The 21,499-nt window shown below is 46.7% G+C and overlaps 1 pseudogene; it reads right to left on the bottom strand.

Moving 5' to 3' along the window:
* Positions 1 to 11,045: 11,045 nt before the first annotated feature.
* On the bottom strand, positions 11,046 to 11,398 carry LOC128111683 (migration and invasion enhancer 1-like; annotated as a pseudogene).
* Between the last annotated feature and the right edge of the window lie 10,101 nt (positions 11,399 to 21,499).

Genomic DNA, 21,499 nt, shown 5'->3' on the forward strand with positions numbered 1-21,499 from the left:
TATCTATTTGGCTGGCTGGCCCATGGGGTCACAGATGTATATCACGGTGCCTGAGTCTACATCTTCTTTCTATTAGGTATATTAAATGCTATAAATGGGTGCCGAGGATCTGAACTTAGGTCCTTATGCTTTAAGGCTAGCACTTTACCCATGATGCTTGAGCCACAGCCTGTCAAGTGATGGCATTGTAGGTGTGCACCCATGACTGGTAAATCACTGTCTTCGAATGGTCACATTTTTGTTTGTTTGTTTGTTCTTTGAGACAGGGTTTCTTTTATTTCTTTTTGTTTGTTTGTTTGTTTGTTTTTTTGTTTCTTTGTTTGTTTTTTCAAGACAAGGTTTCTCTGTGTAGCTTTGCGCCTTTCCTGGAACTCACTCTGTAGCCCAGGCTGGCCTTGAACTCACAGCGATCCACCTGCCTCTGCCTCCCGAGTGCTGGGATTAAAGGCGTGTGCCACCATTGCCTGGCTTAACGGTCACATTTAAGCATTAGTTTTAAAATGGTTTATTCATGTTGCTGGCTTAGTGCCTACAATAGTTGTCAGTGTATTTTTTTTTATTAGCTGCCCCTGTTCTTTGTAACTAGTTTTTGCTTTCCTGCTGTTTCACTGTCTTTGTGGTTTTAACTGAGTCTTTTATATAATTTCATTTACTTTAAAAAAGTTTTAATTTTGTTTAGTGTGTGTGTGTGTGTGTGTGTGTGTGAGAGAGAGAGAGAGAGAGAGAGAGAGAGAGAGAGAGAGAGAGAGAGAGAGAGAGAGTTTAGGGTGCATGTCATGGTCATGTGAAGTCAGGGGACAGTTCTGGGAGTCTCTTCTTTCCTTGCATATTTACATGGGTCCTGGGATCACACTCAGGTCAGCAGGCTTGCGAAGGCAGCGGTGAGGACCTTCACTCACTGAGCTGCTTCTCTGGCTTTACTTTTCCTTTTCCCCCTAACTGCAGGGTTTGTGCCCTTGTAACTTTTATTCATCCACACCATCCAGGAGTTAGCACTGTCCATTACAACTCATCCATCTTCACCTGCTAAGGAACTGCTCTGCCGTCCTGCAGGGACCTGAAATAACCAAGGACAGTCACGTCCTCATCCAGCCCCGTGTGTCTGACCTTCCTTGTTTTATTAAGGCGTAGTTGAACAAGTGTTTCTTGTATTCTGTTACCTCAATTAAGTACAGGAAAAATAAAGGTTTTTATTTTTATCATTACTTATTTCTTCTCTAGTGCTTTTATGTTTGTAGTAGATCTGATCTACATCATTTTCCTTCTTTATGAAGATTTTTGGTTTTCTTTTCTTTCTTTTTTTTTTTAAAAAAAAAAAAAACAGTGTCTCACTCTGTAACCCTGACTGGCCTAGAACTCACTATACATACCAGCCTGGCCTTCAAAATCACAAGAGTTCTGCTCATCTCTGCCTCCTAAATCCTAGGATTAAAGATGTGACCCACCACACCCAGCCTCAATGAAGTTTTTAAAAGTGGTTTATTGGCAACAAATGTTCCTAGTTTTAGATTATGTGAGAAAGTCTTTATTTCTCTTTCACAGTTGAAGAGCAATTTTTCAGGGCACAGACAGCAAGGCTGTGTTTTGTTTTGTCTCTTTACTTTTTTTCTGAACACATTACCCCTTTCACTCATTCCCCGCCTGCCTGCGTGGCTTCTGGGGAGTCAGAGGAGAGCCTTCTTGCTCCTTCCAGGAATCCAGTGAAAGCTTAGAAGTAGAAACACTAACTAAAGAGAATGGCTTTGATAAGAGTTTTCTTAGTGTTAGACAGACACCCCAAGATAACACCTCTGAATTTTGGGTGTCCCATTGAAACTATCTAAACTGGAGATGCTAACAGAAAAAGGTCCAAATCAAACACAGTGATAACCAAGAACCGCGGGACAGCTGTGAACGGCACAATGTACGCACGTGTGTGTTATGTCTGTATGCATGTGTGTACCTTTGTATGTACTTACAATGGGAATGTCAGAAGGAGAAGAGAGAGAAGAGAGTTCCTCTCCAACTTATTTCAGGAATGTTTTCCCTTTGTTTCTATAGTTTGAAAAGAGCACGCACAGATGTGGCCTATCTGGCTTTATTTTTCCATCCATTTTGCTTGTTCGTTGGTGTTTAACCTGCACAGCGTCCGCTGCACTTGCTGTGCGTGTGGCTTCACATGTGACAATGACTTGAAGGGAATCATCAGTCATTAACTCTTGCAGTACGTCTTCCTTTTTCCTTTCTCTGCTTGCTCCGTGATTCCCTCTCCCATGGGTCTGGAAGACCTGCCTTGTTTTCAGGCTGCTCAGCTTTACACTGTTTAGGGCGGAATTGTGGCTTCGAAGCTTCCCATCTGCTGTATTCAAAGCTGGGGATCCTCTTCAGCCTGGCTCTGTTGATTTTTAAAGAATATGCCGTAGGTGGAACCCTCTTCCTCCCTCAGACCCCTCATTGTTACTTCTCTTGTTCTTAGTATTTGTGACATTATTGTGGAAGAATGCACCCACCCCCAGCATCAGGGGCAACCGGGACCTAACTGGTGGACGAAGCCAAAAAGGGAAATGGAGGCTGGAGAGATAACTCAGTAGTTCAGAGTACTGGCTGCTCGTCCAGAGGACCCGGGGTTCAGTTCCCAGCACCTGCATGATGCCTCCCAGCCATCTGTAACTCTAGTTCCAGGGAATCCTATGCCCTCTTTTGGCCTCCATGGACATCAGGAACACATGTGATTCAAGGCAACACCTGGAAAATTCAATATCTTTATTTCTTCACATGATTCAGTCAGAAAGACTCCCCTTATAGTAATGCTAATAATCATTTGGGTCTGAGGATGTCACAGGGGTAGAATGCTTGTGTAATGTATGCTGGTACCTGGGGTTTGATCCCTGGCAGTACACACAAACACACACACACACACAAGCACATGCACATGCACACAGAGTCACACATACACTCACACACACAAACACTCTCACACATACACACATAAACACTCACACACACACACTTGCACACACACTCACTCATATACTCTCACACACACAAACACACACACATGCACATGCACACGCACACAGAGTCACACACACACTCTCACACATACACACATACACACACACTCACACACAAACACTCTCACACGCACAAACACTCACACACACATACACACTCACTCATATACTCACACACACACTCACACAGACACACACAACTTCTGCTAGGTACAGTTGCACATCCCTTTAATCCTAGTGTTTGGGGAGACAGAGGCAGGAGGATCAGGAGTTTAAAGTTATCTTTGGTTACACAGTGAGTTCAAGACCAACCTGAGTTACATGAAATACCGTCTCCAAACCAAACCAAACCAAACCAAACCAAACCAAACCAAACCAAACCAAAACCAAACCAAAACCAAACCAAACCAAACCAAACCAAACCAAACCAAAACCAAACCAAAACCAAACCAAACCAAACCAAACCAAACCAAACCAAAACCAAACCAAACCAAACCAAACCAAACCAAAACCAAACCAAAACCAAACCAAACCAAACCAAACCAAACCAAAACCAAACCAAACCAAACCAAACCAAACCAAACCAAAACCAAACCAAAACCAAACCAAACCAAACCAAACCAAAACCAAACCAAACCAAACCAAAACCAAACCCAACCCAACCCAACCCAACCCAACCCAAACCAAACCAAACCAAACCAACAACAACAAAAAACAACCCCAAAATCAAACTATCACTTCCGGAGAACACACAACATTGCAGATACTGCTTTAAATTTGAGTTCAGTGTAAAAACTATTTTGTTCTCAACACGGCTGTGTTGTTACTGTTTAGAAGTGAGGAACCAGGTCAACAAGACCACACCACTGTTCACAGTGTCACCACTGTGCTTGCCAGAGGGGACAGGCTTATCTTGGGGAGTCCTTGAGTCCCAGCATTATTTAATCAACACTTTGAAATGCTACTTTCTCACTCTTCCCAGACTCTCACATCTCAGCATAGAGCATAAACCAAGAATTCCTCTTTTATCTTTTGGAGGGTCGGGGAGTGGGGGTGGGGAGGCATTTGCCTGCCAAGGCACTGTTCACATCCAGGTCCTTCTCTTAAAATTTCCCCTTAGACTAAGAACTTTCTCACCAGGCAGTCTTCCCAAGACAGATTCTGTAGGGGGGAAGAGCCCCTGGTGGAAGATGACAGCTGCTTGCTTTTCCTCTCATGTGGGAAACACACAGTGATACTTTCCTATAAACGCCTTCTGGGAAATCCTACTTAGTTTGGCCAGTTCGCCAAATAATGATTCTTTCCCACCATCGACTCCTACCTCAAAACAAAATGAACAAACAGTGCACCCTCCATGGGTCCTGAATGATTAGATGTGGAGCTGTACCCAAAGGCACACATCTGCAGAATGAGGTAATGACCTTGGTGCCTCCCAAGGATGCCACCTGTCTATAATTCCTTGCCAGGGGGCAGGAAGAGAGAGGGGGGGAGGGAGACTGGTAAGCTTTAAGAACCAACCTTCAAGGTTCTGTTGGAAGTCAAACCTCTGCTCCAGATGTGTGGGACAGGAGGAATTGTGGGGAGGGGACTGGAGAGTGGCATTAGAAGTCATGGCAGTTTCGGATCCTCACTGGTTCTCTGAGACCCTTCAAAACACTTTTATTATAGTTATGGTGTTATAAAATGAGACCCAGCCAGGCTGGGCTGTTTTTCTGTCATCATTTTTAACTATGGCTCAACTAACTGAACCGTGAAACACTCTAGACAGAGGCACAACATCTGAAGGGAAGGCGTGGGGGTACTGCAGCTGTGTGTGACCACAGCGATAGTGTTAGCACGGTGATTTCTGCTCTGTGGTGCCTCTCACCCGGGGCGGTGTGGGGAAAGAGTAACAAGGGCACTTACTGAGTACAGACTGTGGAAACCACAGCCCCTTGATGTCTTCTGGGTCTAGTCAAACGAAGACGCAGCGGGGTGCGAGGGCATTGTTTGGAGGGTCACAGAAGGTTGAGAAGCTAGCTGTACCCCAGTTTCTTGGCAAACAGCACTGTTTGGTAGATGTCTACCGGTGTGGAGGAGGTCTGGATGTGCCAAAGCGCAGGTGAGACTTCTCTGAGTGAACACACCCACGTCTCTGGCAGAAGCGGGGGTGCCCACCAGCCAGCCAGCCATACTCTTGAGTTGGGGCTGGAATGTCCGGGGTGGGTGCACCATGCGGTTACCCCTGGCTGTTACTGAAGGATCTCAGAAGCTCTTCCCTTAGAACAGCATGGGATGGGAAAGCCCATAGCACAGCCTCGGAGGAGGCAGTCATGTTCTGGTCTGCTCAGGAGCTGGGCCCCAAGGTACCTGTCACATACACTGCACTGGAGTCCACCGAGGTGCCACGCTCTGCTACCACAGGCTGCTAAGGCTGCTACGGAATGGTGACTTCCCCACTGGTGATACGGGACCTCCGTTGGGAGAAGGGTCCTCCATGCTCCATCACCTTTCTTCTCTGCCATGGTGACGCTGAAGGTGAGGAACAAGAGTGCAGCATCCTGCCCAGGGTGTTTGTCAGCAGAGGAAACAGCCTGGTGCAAAGTATGCTGACTCCAGAGAGCAGACTTGGCTTCCAAAGAAGTTATGAATACAGTTCTAAGGCTCACTCAGCCCTCCCTTGTCCTGGCCAGGCTTTCCCTTGGCATTTTGTGCCAACCCTCTAGCATTGCAAATGAAAGGCTGGGGATGACTAGGGTCCTGCCTCTATCAACTGGCTGTGTGAACTCCGGGAAATACTTGATCTCCTGATGCCTCTGCTTGCTCGTCTGTCCAAGGGGTCATAATGCTGTGGGTTGCTGAGAGAACCAAGTAGCATCATCAGAGAAAGTGTCTCTTGTCCCTGTAATGTGGTATCACTGTTATTAAATGAGAAACATGGTTGTTAATTGACTATACATAGACAACCATTAAGAGAGAAAGCATGGCCAGGCAGTGTGGCACACCCTCTTAATCCTAACGTTTGGGAGTTGGAGGCCAGCCTGGTCTACAGAGCCAGTTCCAGGACAGCCAGGGCTATGCAGAGAAACCCTGTCTTGAAAACCTCCAAACCAGAGGGGGGCAGAGAGGAGGAGAGAGAGAGAGAGGGGAGAGAGAGAGAGAGAGAGAGAGAGAGAGAGAGAGAGAGAGAGAGAGAGAGAGAGGAAAGACTATGCCTGGCTGGTTTTTCTTAGCACCAATGCCTTGTAGATGTCTGAGTTCTGGTCCATGGCTGATGCACAGGGCACCTCTGAAAGCGACTCCCAGATAACACATACCCTTTGATGTACCTTGTCTCCAGATGAGTGGACTCATCCCTGCCTCCGAAGAAAAGTGAGGAGAAAAAGACCAATTTCATCCATAGCGTTGGACACTTTCCAGAACTTCATTGCCATACTTTGAATGAATGCTGGATGAACCGTAGGCAGAGACCCTGACAGGCTGGGGCTGCTGGGATGTTAAAATACAGTAATAGGAACCGATGACAATTCAGCTGGGAGTTTCCACAGGGAATTGTGATCCAAGCAGAATTCTTTCCAGAGCAAATGAGAGCAGGGAGAGCCAGCGGCTGTAACAGCATGGTTCGTGTTACTGAAGGGCAGCCACTGGGAAGTGGAAAGGAAATAGATAGTTGGGAAGGGCAGACAAAGAAGAGACATAGACCTGGGGACAGAGTCTCCTCCTGGGGCCATTTTGGAAATGGTAGTGGAGTTGGCCAAAACCTACCACGTCTGAACCAGGAAAGAGGCTCCCTGCTTCTAAAGGCAATGCTCCATCAGGGGCCAGGAAGGTCTGGAGCCCCATCTGAAGAGCTGGGCATGACCCACCTTCACCCCTGTCCTGTCCTGCTTTGGGCCCCATACAAAGGGAACTGTGAGCTGATCTTCATCAAACTCAAAGAAAAAATGGCAAGAAGCGTTTGGGAGGGTGCTTGCCTAGAATGCAGGGAGCTCTGGGTTCAATACCTAGTTTTGCACAAATCAGGCAGTGTTCATCCTTACAATTCCAACACCCAGCAGGTGAGGCAGGAAGGCCAGGAGTTCAAGATCATTCTCAGCTACATATTGAGTTTGAGGGGAGTCTGGGACACACGAGAATCTACCTCAAAAAAAAAGTATATGAATAACAAAAAACCTAAAATGATGAATACTATTTGAATAACACTTAAGAGATATAGATTACCTACTGTCTGTACCTACAGACAACACTCGCTAAAAGTTCGGTGTGTTTTCTTTAGGATTTAGAGAAAAAAACTAGAGTGATATTGTCCTGGTTAGCTTTTTGTCAACTTGACACAAACTGGAGTCATTTGAGAAGAGGGAGCCTCAGTTGAGAAATGCTCCCACTGGACTGGCCTGTAGGCAAGCCTGTGAGACATTTTCTTGAGTAATGATTGATATGGGTGGGACCATCCCACAATGGGGTGATGACACCCCTGGACCAGTAGTCCTGAGATGTATAAGAAAGCAGGCTGAAGAGCAAGCTATGAGGAGCAAGCCAGTAAGCAGTGTTCCTCCACGGCCTCTGCTTCAGCTCCTGCTTCTAAGTTCCTGCCAGGACTTCCTTGGATGATGGACTGTGATGTGGAAATGTGAGTGAAACGAACCCTTTCCTCTCCAAGTTGCTTTTGGTCATGATGTTTTATCACAGCCATAGAAACCTGAGACAGATATAATCTGAAAAATACATGTAGTTGTAACCAGATCTTTCTTAATATTATTTCATATTCATTCTATATAACAGTGTTTTGTAGATAGGACTGAATCCCTATATATTTTTATCAAATGGATTTATTATTGGTGAATTATTTTTTTTTTACATGAAGGTATTTTGGACATTTCATTCTTTACTAATATAAGTAATATCACAATGAGTGTTTAAGTAACTTATTGGACTGTAAGTCACATATTATAAAATTCATTTGTTTAAAGTGTGTAGTGTAGGGCTGGGAGACAGTTCAGGTGGCAACATGCTTGCAAGTGTGAAGACCTGAGTTCAATCCCTAGAATGCATGTAAAAAAAACCTGGTTGTGGCAACATGCTTGTGATCTCAGCTCTGGGGAGGTGAGCATGCTTGTGATCCCAGCTCCGGGGAGGTGAGCATGCTTGTGATCTCAGCTCCGGGGAGGTGAAGACAGGCTGGTCCCTGGAGCTCATTCACTAGCCAGCATAGACTACTTGGCAAGCTCTAGGGCAGTGAGAGACTCTGTCTCAAAAAATAAGGTAAACGACTCCTGAGGAGAGGCATCTCAGTGTGTGCAAATACATACATACCCTTTACACAGACATGTGCCCCCCCCACAGGTGTACAAGGCTAAAGTTTTTAGCATAGCAATAGTTGGACAACCATCAACACTGGTATAGCAGGCTTTTTTGGACCACCAGCCCCCATGTCATGACACAGAGACTTATTATTAATTATAAAAGCTGGGCCTTAGCTTAGGCTTGTTTCTAACTAGCTCCTATAACTTCAGTTAACCCATTTCTATTCATCTACATGCTGTCTCATGGCTCGTGTCTTTTTCCTCTCCTCCTGCATGTCCTGCTTCCTCTGTGTTCAGCTGGCAACTCCCCTTTTCTTCTTCCCAGTGATCTCTCTGTCCAGAAGTCCTGTCTATACCTCCTGCTTAGCTCTTGGCCGCTTAGCTTTTTATTGCCAATCACAACAACATACCTTTACACAGTGTAATTAAATATCTCGAAACACACTAGTGAGTTCTAGAACATTTTTATCACCCAGCAAAGGAATCACGTCTAGATCTCTCAAAACACATATATAAGATAAATGTAAGGAGTTGTCATGTTGTATTGTATTAAGAAATGATGACAAAGAAAAAACATGTACAGGTTCATTACAGACATTACAGACACACACACACACACACACACACACACACACACACACACACACACGAGTTTGGTTTTTTTTTGTTTTTGTTTTTGTTTTTTCCAATCCATAATTAATTGAATCCTCAGATGAGGAATTGTGACTATGGAGGGCTGATTAAACTCAGTTTCTTCTTATGGGTGGATACTGTTCCACTGTATAGATGGACCGTACCTATGACGGTGGTAGGAGGCGCCCTGACATGGAGATTTCAGACAGCCAGTAACTCAAGCCCAAGAGCAAGGAGTCCCGGCAGTCGCCTGCTGATTGACAACCCGCCTTCTGGATTCAAGCTGTCAGTGAATCTGCAACTGGAACCAGGCAAAACAATCCTAGCTAAACAAAAATGGATGGGAAAACCCCACAAGCAATGGGGGTGGGAAACAGGCTGCCATTTGTAACGAAGATGTCTTAATAAAGACGATGATTGGAGCCAGCTGTGACAGCTGGATGGTTCAGCTGAATGGCTTCTGGCAGAGGGCGTGGCAGTGGCTTTGGCGTGAAGGTGATCAGAACAGCACCTTAGCAACCGGAAGCGGATGGGAAGTGTGACAGCTGGGTACCAGCTCACTACCACCACAGTGGCGGAAGCAGGACCTGCCACCTGATGGAGAACTTCTGGCCAGTCCAGAATTCTTCCCTCTCCCTTCTGTATTTGATAGCTCTTCCCTGATCCCTTTTTGCATCTTATTGGCAAGCACACACATCCAGCCAATCAGAGCTCCCCTGGCTCTATGTAACTGACTAAGCACAGACACAAAACTGGTAGGTTCTTTGGAGGAAGAGGAGAGGGACTTCAGAACCCAGTTCCTATCCTGATTCCAGCTCCCAGACTTGCTGGAGGCATTCAGCGGCCAAGCATTTGGCCTCAGGCAGGAGACTGGCTCAGGCTCCCGCTCTTCCAGCCTTTGGGACTGCAGCCGCAGGCAAGGGGATTCATTTCTGCCTCAGGCTTAAAGACTTGACACTTGGTCTGCAGATGGGAGTTGGTTCCTGCAGCTCAGAAAACACCAGCTGCCCATTGATCTCAGTTCCAAAGGCCCCTGTCTCCAACCAGACACAGAGGAACTGCCACTCCTGCTGCTCATGTCCGTGACCTGCTTCCAGAAGACACACTCTGCAAGGGACTGTTCTCAGTTGGCACCCCCAAGTCCTCCAAGAACTTTTGAGCTATAACACTTGCCAACAGTCTCCCAGCTCACACCCCAAAACCAGCTCAGAGTGCTTTGAGGTGACGTGGTATTCTGCGGTCACACAGGGTCTCAGAGTTCTGCTTTCCTATTGGAAGTTTTACTTTCCTATTTATATAATTGCTCTCAAGGGGCAAATGAAATTCCCCTTGATTGCCCTTTGCCCTTTGCCTACTCCCTTCCTGGAGGGAGGGCAAGGCAAGAACTGGAGACAGAAAAATCGAGTGCCTCACCTTTTAAATCCACTTTCATCATTTCGTAGACACCTTTGGGATTCTATAAATAATGCTGCTGGGAACAGTCATGCACAAGTTTTTTTTTGTTTGTTTGTTTTTGTTTTTCAGGACAGGGTTTCTCTGTGTAGTTTTGGTGCCTGTCCTGGATCTCACTCTGTAGCCCAGGCTGGCCTCGAACTCACAGAAATGCGCCTGGCTCTGCCTCCTGAGTGCTGGGATTAAAGGCATGTGCCTCCGCTGCTGGCCATGCACAAATTTTTTAAGGACATACCATTTTTTTTCTCCCTCCCCTTCCTTCCTTTCTTCCTTTCCTCCTCTTCTTTCTCCTCTCCTCCTCATCCTTCCTAGCACCTCTTCACTGCCAATAGGGAAAGTTGCCCGGAGGCGGGGGGGGCGGGGTGGGTGGGGAAACAGATTACACCAGCTGTGCCATCTTACAGGCATTTCCAGGCTGGGGAGAGGACTGAGCTGTCAAGGGTGACAATCCTGGGAAGAAGACATAAGGTGGCTACAGAAATGTCCATGGAGAACAACTCTTTCCTGCTTCCAAGACCATAGAAATGTCTGGTCCCTCCTTGTGCCCAAAGGGGCAAACTGGAAGTCATGGATTCTTAGCTACCTGGAGCTAAGTGAGGGATAAGAGGCAAAGGGAGTTCTCAGCGGAACCACGAGGAAACAAAGGTTTGAATGCCAGAACCAAGCAGCCAAGAATCACCTGCAATCACAGGATGATGTAGGGAGGCCGACTGTCGGTGATCTGTTCTAGTGATTCTCCATTGCTGGCTTTTCCGGTGACCCTGATGAGATCTTTTTCATAGGCAAAGTACCCACTCTTCAGCCGAGAACACCAGTGGTCCATTGCTCTCAATCTCAAAGGACCATGTCCCCCCTGGACTCCACATCTAGGCCCGTTTACTCCTCCTTCATGGCGTTTACCAGTTCCAGGTAGGTCACCTCAGAGCTGCCAGGTCCACAGTACTCTACCATGATGTGGACTCCATTGCCTGGCTCTGCCTCCCCTGGGTGGGGCACTACAGATATCTGCCCTGGTTCCTCCCTACTGATCTCTGCCATCTCTGCCGCAGGGATGCTCCTGTGTCGGTCTGCCCCTTCCTTCCTTCGTTCCTTCCTTCGTTCCTTCCTTTGTTCCTTCCTTCGTTCCTTCCTTCCTTCCTTCCTTCCTTCTTTCCTTCCTTCCTTCCTTCCTTCCTTCCTTCCTTCCTTCCTTCCTTCTTTCCTTCCTTCTTTCCTTCCTTCCTTCCTTCCTTCTTATTTTTTCTGATCTCATATATGCCAGGTTGGCCTTGAACTTGCTATGTGGCTGAGGATGACCTTTCACTTCTGTTTTTCCCACCTCCATCTTCTGAGTCCTGGAATTACAGGTGTGTACCATCACGCCTACCTTATATGCATCCTGGATCAGACCCAGGCCTGCATGAACGATAGTGCTACCGTCTGCTCTACATTCCCAGTTCTTCACTGTCTTGAGAGAATTCCTTACCGCACAAAAGTTTTAAAGTTTGACTAAGTCCAACTTATCTCACTCTTTTCTTTGATTGTGGGTGCTTCTGACATCGTATCTGAAAACTTAGTGCTTAGACCAAGGTCACCAAGTCCACGCCTCTGTTTTATTTATTTATTTTTTCTTAAGTTTTGCATTTGGGTTGTTACAGTTAGAGCTCAATGTCTGTGTCCCCAGATCTCAGCATCCCTGTCCCATGGAAACACCGATGACTATTTCTTAGAAAAGAAGTGTCAACTGAAATACTCCCAACATTTTGACGTCTCTGGATACACACTATCAAGTTGTTCTCCGAATTGGGTACACCGATTTTCATGTCGTCTGGCAAGTACGGGAGGCACATGTTTTCTTTGCACACTGAGAAGCTTGTGTACGGTTTTTGTTAGTCTTGGTAGATCAGGTGGCATCCAGTTCTCACTGTCCTTCCTCCCATGATGCCATTCACTCTTTTCCAGCTAACATTATTTCTAAGTATTAAGATAATCGGCAATGGGCAGAGTTATTTATTTCTTTATTTGCTTGTTTGCTTATTGTCTTATCCATTATGGGCAGAGTCTTTTTATGTTGCCCAAACTGAAAAAATGGCGTGAAAACTGAGATACTGTAGACAGATTTATCTCATCGGTGGAAATAACACCCCATGGTGCACCTTGGCGCACAGTGCTGTGGAGGGCAGGGAGGAAGAGGAAGAGAAAGGAGACACAACACCACATACTCACGGGTCATCCCTAGTCCAGGAAAAACTTGTGCTTGTAAGGTACATTCTTGAAGTTCCCAGAAGGTCTGATGCCATCCCCATAGCGACCATGAAGATCAGCTTGGCGGTAAACATGACTGAAGTGAAGCCGAGAACTCAGCAGCTACTCGTTACGGATGATCCGTCATGCACTTGGTGTTGATTTAGAGATGTGGTAATTAACTGGACGCTTACCCAGTTAAGTAAGTGTGGTTGAGAAGAGAGAAACACAACAGGTCAATGACCTTTCCTGGGGAGATGAAGGTGAATGTCTACTCACCCCAGATAGGGCGCCAACGACAGACCAAATAAACGATCCCATCTGAGTTTAATTTGGTGAACCAGTGAGTTTATCGAGGTGACTTACAAAAGCGTAGGTAAAGGGGTCCTGCTGCATCACTGAAAAGCTCACCCACAATGGATGACCCTTCAAGAAAGCTTCATCCCTGACCGGAGAATTATCCAGATGGCAGGTAGGAGCCTGCGTGCAGCTTGTCACCCAGGCCTTTGAAGCTTTTTGGTGTTGGGTGTTTTCAACTGTGCTTATGGCCTAGGACATGTATGGGGTGCTGGGTTGGGTCATCTACTGAGACGGGGGGTGACGATGAGCAGCCAAGAGCTTCACCTCAGCTGCCCATGTCCTAAGGAAGGAGGCGTCAGTCAAGTGAAAACCCAGGCCATCCGCTGTGCAGCTCGGCTGATATCTCCTCAGCCTCATTTTACACCAAAACAGCCCTTTAAATTTTCTTTTCTCTCTTTAATCAGGCTTGAGTCCCATCTGCTTAATTCCCAGTGGTGTGGACAAATCCTTCTAGTCTTCCCTTACCAGGCTTTACATGTCCACTCATCAGCACACTGATAAAGGATTTCTTTTTAGAGGTAAAATGAAATCCTGCTTTGCAAAAGTGGACTTTTTCTGATGTATCAAACTTCAGTGCTCATGAAATGTCCATTGAAATAGGGATTCCAGCTCACCTGTCTGTCATAGGGCCCAGGATTTTCCACTTTTAACAGGCTTCCTGGTGATGCCAACGCTGCTGGTCCCTAGGTCACACTTGAAATGTGCCCAAGTGTCAGGTGCCTATGAGGCACACCCAGTTGACCTGGAGCCTGTAAACACAGAGCCATTCCAGGCTTGTGTGCACTCTGAGCATGGCAAGTGCCTTCAGCAGCCATAGCTGGTTTCTCCCCCTTGGAAGCTTAGCCCCAACCCCAGTGCACCCCACACCACAGTTCTGCTCCCAGGTCTGCTTAAGAGCACCTTACCCTGAATCCCTGAGCCATGTATGCTGGGAAATGTTGTTGGTTGTTTTTGCTCTTTTAGGGGGCCTGCCACTCAGCTCCCAAATAAATCACACACAGAGGTTTATTGTTAATCATAAATGTCCAGCCTTAGCTTGGCTTGTTGCTAGCCAGCTTTTCTTAACTTTAAATTATCCCATCTACCTTTTGCCTCTGAGCTTTTCCTTTTCTTACTTTTGTAAATCTTACTTTCACTCTTACTCCATGGCTGGCGGTGTGGCTGGCCCCTTCTTTTCTCACTCCTTCTCTTACTCCTTCTTCCTCCCAGACTTCTCCTTTTATTTATCCTCTGTCTGCCAGCCCTGCTTATTTCTCTCTCCTGCCTCACTATTGGCCATTCAGCTCTTTATTAGACCATCAGGTGTTTTAGACAGGCACAGTAACACAGCTTCACAGAGTTAAACAAATGCAACATAAACAAAACTAACACACCTTAAAATAATATTCTACAACAGGAAAGTCTGGGCTGGTTGAAGAAGCCTCCTCCTGTTTTTGATACATGATAGCTTAGCCCCTCCCTCACCACACCTGCTATCAGGTGTGTTTGGGGTGCCCCAGCATGTGCTGCCATTCAGACACACACACCTCATTGAGGAGTTTCCCCTCTGATGCCACATGTTTTAGTCTTTCCCAGGTGGCTTCCTGTTTGGGCCTGGCGGGGGGGCTGGGTTTGACCTCCAAGAGAGGATGTGGACTTCAGAGAAAGGAATGTGAATTAGGAAGAGGTTCTGCTTAGGGAGAACTAAGGTCTTTTATGAACTTATCACAATGACTCTGACTTCCTTATCAATCATGGTGGACCACACAGAACTTACCCCTTTTGAATGCTAAACCCACTGGCATCATCACAAGATTTGACCTAGCGTTGCAGTCCACACAGAGGCCAACATCAGTGTACCCCAGGACACCTCCAGATGTGTGGTGGTTTGAATGAGAATGGCTCCCATGAGCGTATATATTTGAATGCTTGATCACAAGGGCCTGCAGATCGAGATGTACCTCTCAGCTACTGCTCCAGTGCTATGGGTGCTACCGTGCTTCCTGCCGCCATGTCCCCCACCATGATGATAATGTGATAAACTTCTGAAACTCTAAGCAAGCCCCCAATTATATGCTTCCTTTTATAAGAGTTGTTTTGGTTATAGTGTCTCTTCACAACAATAGAACAGTGACTAAGACAGAAGTTGGTACCAGGAGTGGGGTCTTGCCCTGAGGTCACTACTCCTTTTATTCCATTTAGCATTAGGCATTTCTTTAAGCTTTTTATCTCCTTGAGCACTGGGCTTAGCTCAACTACAGTTTCTGGTGTTCCTTTTCTCCACAAACTGCGTGTTTTGTATTTCTTTTTGTCCAGTGTGCTCCTTTTCATTATAGATCTGTGTCAGATTGATTACTAATAACCACATGGCACAGTCAATACTAGGCTGTCTTGAAATTTCCTCTGCCAACACCAGCAATTCAAAACTCTCCATGTTAGCCTCAGGCAGATTTTTAGGACATGGGCACCACATACTTTGCCAAAATATCACAAGTATTGTCTCTAGGCTACTTACTAACATCCTCCCCTCTGAAACATATTGAGCCAAGCCATCATAATTTACATTGCTCTCAGCACCACTGATTAAGCACTATTTAAAGCATTCAATTGCTTTCCTAATCCAAAGTCCCAAAGTCTACATTCCACCAACAAATAGCATGGTCGGGTCTGTCACAGCAATACCCAACTCCCTGGTACCAATTCCACAGCTAAGGGAAGCCACTGAGATCAGGCATGTGTCAAGGGTATCCATTCATGGAGGCCCATAGAGGCCATTACATGAAGCTGTGAAGGTGAAACCTGGATTTTGTTGGAGACCTCAAGATGTTGGAGGTGCAGAGCCATGGGATACCTGCCAAGGATAGCTGCTAACAGGGTCTGGGACCAGCCCAAGAGGGAGAAGTGTGTTGCAGTCATCAAAGCAAAAAGGTGTTGGAGATCTGAAGAGTGTTTTGACATCAGACATGAAGATGCAGAAGTTGGAGTTTGCCCAGCTGGTTTTCAGGTGTGCTTTGGTCCAGTATTTCCTTTTTATGTTTCCTTTCCTCCCTTTGGGGATGGTAATGTATATTCCGTACCATTGTATGTTGGAAGCATGTAGTCTGCTTTCTAACTTTGATTTTCAGAGGTTACAGTTAAGAAATTACACAAATCTCATCTCAGAAGAGACTTTGAACTTTGTACTTTCAAACAGTGTTGAGACTGTGATAGACTATGAGGACTTTTGAAGTTGGACTAAATGCACCTAGCATTATGATATGGCCACAAGCCTATGGAGCCCAGGCAGTCAGGTGTTGTGGCTTGAATAAGAATGGCCTCCATAGGCTCATATTTGAATACTTGGTGTGGTAGTTTGAAAGAAAATGGCCCCCAAAGGGAGTGGAAATATTAGGAGGTGTGGCTTCTTGGAGTAGGTGTGGTCTTGTTGGAGAAAGTTTATCACTGTGGAGGCGGGCTTTGAGGTCTCATATATGACCAAGCCATGCCCAATGAGACAGACCACTTCCCGTTGCTTGCAAGTCAAGGTATAGGACACTTGGCTACTTCTCTAGCACCATATCTGCCTGTCTGTCACCATGTCACACCAGGATGATAATGGACTAAACCTCTGAAAATGTAAGCCACCCCAATTAAGTGTTCTTCCATTATAAGAGTTGCCATGGTCATAATATCTCTTCACAACAATAGAAACCCTAACTAAGACATTTGGTCACCGGAGAGTGGCACTATTTGAAAGGATTTAGAGGTATGGCCTTGTTGAGAAGTGTGTCACTGGAGGTGGGCTTTGAAGTTTTAAAAAGGCTTTTCCAGGACCAGAGTCTCCCGCTCTTCCTGCTGCCTGCTGATCTGGATGCAGAACTCTCAGCTCCTTCTCCAGCACCATGTTTCCCGTGTGATGATAATGAACTAAGCGTCTGAAACTGTAAGCCAGCCCCAGTTAAATGCTTTCCTCTATAAGAGTTGCTGTGGTCATGGTGTCTCTTCACAGCAGTAGAACACTGACTAAGACACTGAGTCTTGTAAGTTTCCCTCTTCCTTCCAGGAGGGACTATTTCAAGTTAGAGGCTGTAGCTGCCTAATACCAACAGATAAAGAAATACTTCCTATTGTAAGTAGAAGGATACAATGTTACCTGGGGTTCCCAGGAGAGGGAGGGGCAGGGGAAGGGAGGGAGGAGAGGGAGGAGGGAGGGAGGAGAGAGAGAGAGAGAGAGAGAGAGAGAGAGAGAGAGAGAGAGTCTTATAAAATTATGGAGGTTGGGAAGTCCCACAGAGCCAGGGGGCCGGAGGCTAGTGATGTAATTTCATATTGAGTCAGAAGCCTGAGCACTTAGGAGAGCTGTGGCTGAGTTCTACTCCCGGAATGGGCAGACCTGAGACCTCCAGAATTCCCAGTGCTTCCGCTGAAGACAGGAAGGACTGATGGCCCAGCTTGAGGGGGTCAGGTAGGAGGAACTGTTTCTTTCTTCAGGGATAGTTAGTACCTTTGCTCTGTATAGACCTTCAACTGGTGAATAAAACTCTCTCCCTCCCTCCCTCCTTCCCTCCCTCCTTCCCTCCCTCCTTCCCTCCCTTCCTCCTTCCCTCCCTCCTCTTCCTCCTCCTCTTCTTCTCTCTCTCTCTCTCTCTCTCTCTCTCTCTCTCTCTCTCTCTCTCTCTCTCTCCTGCTGAGGCTGGAGCCCAGATCTGTGCTTATGCCAACCATTGCCCAGCACTGAATGACAGCCCCAGCATAAGCCACATTAGGGAGGGCAATCTGTTTTACTTAGTCCACTAACTCATATCCTAATTTTCCCCCAAATACCTTCCAGGCATATTCAGAAAACTGTTTCACCAAATATCAGGGCATCTTGAAGCCCAGCAAAGTGGACACAAAATTGGCCATCACAGGTAGGCTTGGCAGAGGCCTCCCTAAGGCAGCAGTGTCGGAACTGAGAGTCAGGGCATTAGGGGAAGAGCCTTCTGTGGAAACGGAATAGAAAATTCTGAAGTGAGAGCCAACTTGAGTATTTAGGATTGACTAGACTAACGTGTTTGGAGGGAGGTAAGCAAGGGGAAGATTTGTAGGGAGGAAGTTGAGAAGCATGTGTTGTGTGGGGCTGTAAATCCTGAAAAGAAGTTGGATCTCATTCTATGTTGTATGGAAAGGTGTTAGAGCAGCATCAGAAAGACTGTGGTGGGGAACAGGAAGGGCATCCATTTGTGTTTGCTGGGGAAGGGGAACAGCTGTAAGGTCAGGGTATGGGGCTGTGAAGATGATGACCATGGATTGGACGGACTCTCATAGCAAAGCTTATAAAGCCTGGAAGTGGACTGACTGTAACATACAAGACTAAAAGATGCACCAAATGTTATTCTTGGATTCTGGTCTGAGCAAACAGATGCATATTGGTGCTATTTATCAAGTTGGGAAAATGTTTGCTGGGACAAATAAAATTCTAGAACTGATCAGAGTTCTCATTGGATTGTATTAAATCTCAGCGTGTTATCTCCTAAGCAGAAGCCAGGCTTAGTTCTTTTAGACTGCTGTAATCATACAGCAGACTGGATGACTTAAAAACAAGAGAACTTTCTCACCATTCTGGAGGCAGGGAATCCACACATGGCAGCTACAGATCCAGTGTTCGGTGAGATCCACTTCCTTGTAGATAGGTTTCTGGTTCCAGCTTCATGAGGCAGAAGGGCTGAGGGAGCTTTCTTTAGCATCCTATAAAAAGGCACTGGTTCCATTCAAGGGAGCTCAACCATCACAGCTATTTCCCCAAAGCCCTATTTTAATGCCATCACTTTGAGGATTAGTATATTCATTCATCAGGATTCTCTGGAGGAACAGAATTTATAGAATGTCTATCTGTCTGTCTATCTATCTATCTATCTATCTATCTATCTATCTATCTATCTATCTATCTACCTACCTACCTACCTACCTACCTATCTATCTATCTATCTATCTATCTATCTATCTATCTATCTATCTATCATCTATCTATCTACCTACCTATCTATCTATCTATCTATCTATCTATCTATCTATCTATCTATCTTTCTATCTAGAGGATTTATTAGAATGGTTGACAGGCTGTGGTCCAGCTAGTCCAAGAACGGCTGTCTACCAATGGAAGGTCCAAGAATCTGGTAGTCGTTTAGTCCATGAGACTGGATGTCTCAGCTGGTCTTCAGAATCTGTGTCCATTTTTTCCTGGGCTGCTTGTCCAGAACAGAATCACCATATATGCTAGAATCCTAAAGAGGTAGGCTCTAAATGCCAGGGAAGAAATGGACTTGCCAACGAGAGCGAGAGCAAACACTCCCTTCTCCCACGTCCTTTACACAGGCTGCCAGCAGAAGGTGTGGCCCAGATTAAAGGTGGATCTTCCCACCTCAAAGATCCAGATTAGACGTGGATCTTCCCACTTCAAATGATTTCATTAAGAAGAATCCCTCACAGGTGTGCCTAGCCATTTGGGTTTTAGTTAATTCTAGATGTGATCAAATTGACAACCCAGAGCCGGGCGGTGGTGGCGCACGCCTTTAATCCCAGCACTCGGGAGGCAGAGGCAGGCAAATCTCTGTGAGTTCGAGGCCAGCCTGGGCTACAGAGTAAAGTTCCAGGACAGGCGCAAATCTACACAGAGAAACCCTGTCTCGAAAAAACCAAAAAAAAAAAAAAAAAAAATTGACAACCCAGAACAGCCATCATAGTTAAGTTAGCATTGTACCATTTGAATCAGGCTGGGACATCAGCATTCGGTGCACTGCATGTTCTGGCCAACATTGGGTTTCCCTGGCTTTCTACATCACTTATCCATTCAAAGAACATTTACTGAGAACCTGCTCTGCACAGTGCTCTGGAAGGGCAGCACAGGACAGACCAGACATAGAAAGGACCCTTGTCTCCGGCAATGTCCCAAATCGGAACCAGAAGTTCTACTGAGGTTCTTCTATGTGTTGGACACACGCACAATAGCCCAGGTCCATCCCCAGTACTGCGATGTTTTCAGTTTAATTGGATAGTGTAGGCAGAGAAACTGGGAGTCATAAATTCATTCAAGATGCCTCTGGTGAATGCCTGCACTGTGCTAAACATGTGCTGTGTGGACAGAGATAAAATGCATTTTTGTCTCCTCCAAACTCCCCTTCACGTGGAGAGGGGTGGGCAAGCAAATGCTTCCATCCCAGCGTGGTGGAGGAGGGACCCCACTGAAACAGACATGTACACTTAGCAGGGCCCGCTGTCCCCACCAGGGGAGGTCACTGAGAAGAGCGCCTGTGACAGCTGTGTCTTGGAGAATGACCCCCCCCTCCAAAAAAAAAAAGAATGAAACCATTCCTGCTCAAGGGGAACAGAGTGGGGCTTGGGGGAGAACAGAGCTGAGGGGCTTGCAGGGGAGGGAGCCCCTCAGGGTGCCCAGTGAGGAGCCGGAGGCAGGCCTTCAACATCATAGTTCCTTTACATGGTGGTTGAGACGGATGTGCACGTGCATGCGTGTGGTGTGGTATAGGGGCGTGGAATGGAGGCTGACAAGGGAGAGAGAAGAAATGGGAAACCTGAGATGAAAGACAAGGGGTTGGGTGAGGCTGGGACTCTGCCACCCCGCAGACTGTGTGGCTGGGAAAGGTTTCCCCGGGGAGCAGGTAAAAAGAAGAGCTGAAAGGAGAACTCGGACCTAAGGGGCAAAGAGAGTTGTGGTCCATGGCCATGACCGTTAGAAGCAGAGCGGCCCTTCCGTGTGGACTGTTACCTTCCCAGGGACACTGAGGCACACAGACGTCTTTGTTTTATTTATTATTTATGTGTGTGTGACACGTGGTGTGTGTGTGTGTGTGTGTGTGTGTGTGTGTGTGTTGCACGTATATGAGCGTGAGGGTGCCCACACCTGTACACACGTACGTGGAGACGACAGCAGGAGGCCGGATGTCTTTCTCTAGTGTTCTCTGCCTTTTGCCTTGACACGAGGCCTCTCACTGAGTGGGAAGCTCTCACCTTGTTGGCCAGGCTGGCTGGCCTAGAAAATCAGCTCTCAAGATTTGCCCCATGCTGGGGGTTACACATATGTGTAGCCGTGCTCGGCTTTTTATTCAGTGTTGGGGATTTGAACTCTGGTCTTCAATGCTTGTAGAGCAAGCACTCATACCCACTGAGGCATCTTCCTAGCTCCTATCCACCCCATTTTAAGGCAAGGAAACAGGGCCAGAGAGGTTGGTTGGGGTGGTTGGCTATGCTGGGTGGACTTCCATACTGTATCTTTGGCTTACGGCCTTGGGTCCCACATCACCCCTTCTGTTGCGGTTCAGAACGCAGACAACACCCTCTGCCTCCCAAGAGGAACCCGGGCATTACACTGAAACCAGTGAATGTCAGGCTAGGCCAGAGCTGGTGGCAGGACCGGTCCCTTGCCCAGCCTAGCTGCCCCTCCCTGAGCAGTAGGAGCCCTTCCTCCCCTGAGACTCAAGGACTCATCACCCCGCCTCCCCTGCTCCCCAGCACGCCTGACAGCCCCCAAGCTCATCACCTCTGAGATCAGAAAGCCCTGCAAGTAGACACTAGCGGTCTGGGGCTGGGGAAAACACACAGAAG

Source organism: Peromyscus californicus, unplaced genomic scaffold (genome assembly GCF_007827085.1).
Source record: "Peromyscus californicus insignis strain IS unplaced genomic scaffold, ASM782708v3 Scaffold_16__1_contigs__length_79575227, whole genome shotgun sequence".
Taxonomy (NCBI): Eukaryota; Metazoa; Chordata; class Mammalia; order Rodentia; family Cricetidae; genus Peromyscus; species Peromyscus californicus.